Source organism: Olea europaea, chromosome 15, assembly GCF_002742605.1.
Source record: "Olea europaea var. sylvestris chromosome 15, O_europaea_v1, whole genome shotgun sequence".
Taxonomy (NCBI): Eukaryota; Viridiplantae; Streptophyta; class Magnoliopsida; order Lamiales; family Oleaceae; genus Olea; species Olea europaea.
In genome coordinates this window covers 17187891-17190399 of record NC_036251.1, presented here as the reverse complement: position 1 = coordinate 17190399, position 2509 = coordinate 17187891, and positions in this window count along the sequence as shown.

Here is a 2509-nt window from a genome sequence, read left to right as displayed (position 1 = left end):
CCCCCAAACATCGAAGCAGAAGGTAATTCAGTCTTTTGATGTCTTACCTTTGCTTGTGCTGTTGGTTTCTGATTTGTTGCTCTTGAGTTTTGCAGATACTCCTATGAGTCCGCCCGTTGTGGCAACATCTTCTCGCTCGGACAAGGGGAAGTCCTCATGAATGGATGAGTCGTTGGTGGCAAGCTTGGCTGAGGGCGCGCCATCTTCTACTATTGTCGATGAGGTAGTTTTTTGCTTCACTTCTATTTCCACCTTGTTCGTTGAAGTGAGGATTTTCAATATTGGCAGTCTTCTTTGCAGGATGCTGACAGGATTGTGCGTTCTATCCAAGACTTGTTCGCTTCCTGAGGGCAAATTCAGACGTTTCGCCCTGCTCCATCCGATCGTTCTGCTGCTTCTTCAGAGGAAGACTTGAAGTTCCTGAAGGAATTGATATTTGAGTACGTATCCTTCATGGACATGGATATTGAAAGGGCTAGTGCTGCCAGGCACAAGGATGAACTTGAGCACTTGAGTGCGAAGTTAGAGCAAGCATTGACGCTTCCGTCGCTCAATCTTTCTGTCGATTTTAAAGCGACGTTGAAGGTTATCCACTCCGAGGTCTTTTCTATGCTGGCCAAGAATACTGAACTAAAGGCCAAGCGTACTCAATATCTTCGAGTCGTAGCTAAGAAAGAGTCTTTGCATATGGAGATTAACAAGGCTGAGGACGAGTTGAAAGAAATCTCCTCCGAAGTCATGATTGAAGACTCTTTGATGGTTAACTTGGCTGCTCAGATGAGGGAACTTCAAGCTAAAATGGACGACTGTAGGGCGAGGATGGCTGCTAAAAAGCGCAACGCCTCCCAAGGAATTGAGCGAACTAAGTCCTTGGTCGAGCAGTACAAGAAGTTGGAGGTTGATGATGATGACGTCACGGCTGAATTAAACATCACTTCCTCTCGACAGAACGAGGATTGGGAAAAACTTAGGAAACGAATTCGTTCCTTATGGGGTAGACTGTAATTAAGACATACGATGTCTTTTTTATTTTGTAATTCGATTTTTCCTTTTGTAACTTTGTTCATCATTAATGAACATTAACTTCTTGTGCATTTATTTGACGTTTATTTTTTAGTCATCAATTCTTTAAGCACTTAAATGCTTTGCACTAAGAATTTTGTCCATTCCCTTTTGATATTCCCACTATTGTTCCTAAGACTTAGGGCTATTTAATTCCGTTTTTTAGACAGAAATGTAGCTGTTCATATTCTGTCTCTTCATCTTCACCCCCTATAAATGCTTCGCATTTTTCATCCTCTATCTTCATCTTTTCATTTTCTTCTTCGAAATCAATTTGCTGTCATTTCTTGGCATTCTGACGATCAATCTGATCCAAAAATGGATTGTTTAGTCCATCCGCCTTATATTTACCTTGATGTCACCTTTGGTATGGGAGGTATAGGAAATATTTCCTGGCCAGCAGGGAAGTTCTTTCCTGCAAAATTCTTCTCATCGTCTCTTTGTTCTTCACAAGGAGTCAATGATGGGAGGCAATTTTTGAGCTGCTTGTGGGCCACTTTGCTTGCTGAGAGTGCTTCTCAGCTTGCCTACTGAGAGTGTTTCTCAGCCTCTTTGCTCGCCATTGCAGCGATGCATTTAGAAAGGCGGTGAGGCCAGTACACCCTCTCACTCGGCAATCCCACCATTGCAGCGATACATTTAGGAAGGCGGTGTGAAACTTACTCAGCAATCAATCGGGAGATCATCTTACTTTAGTTGTATTTTGTAGCACATCCATTATTTATATCTTTTGTATTCTTGTAATGAACGTTTGATAATAAAGAACTTTATTCGAACGTATTTCGCTCTGTCTTTATTATCTTTTGATCGTCCAAAATGTTTGGTTATGTTTTTATCTGTTCACATTCCCATAAAGAAGGAACATATTTTTTTCAAATATTTGCCGTTAATGAATCTTATGTGCTTGGTACCGTCTAAATCTTCTAAGTGGTACGCTCCATTAGGCAACACACTGTTTATTTTGTATGGTCATTCCCAATTGGGCGACCACTTCCCGTACTTTGGATCCTTGGTATCCAAAGGGAGTATCGTCTTCCAAACTAGTTTATCCAGGCTGAACAACTTGGCTATGACTTTTTTATGATAAAATTTAGCCATTCTTTGCTTTTGAACTTGCAACCTATCTAAGACGTCCAACTTCAATTCGTCTAAAGTCAATAAATTTTGAACTAGTGATTCGGCATACTCATCATCATTCAACTTATGTTGCAAGCACACTTGAATCGATTGCACGTTGATTTCCATAGGCAAAACGGCCTCCTGTCCATAAACAAGTTGAAAAGGAGTAACTTTGGTACTTGACCGAGGTGATGTTCTATAGGCCCATAAGGCTTTGTTCAAACATTCGTACCAATTTCTAGCGTTCTCATCTAACATCTTTCTGATGATATTTTTCAGAATCTTATTAGAAGATTCCGCTTGTCCGTTGGATTGAGCGTAGTATGGT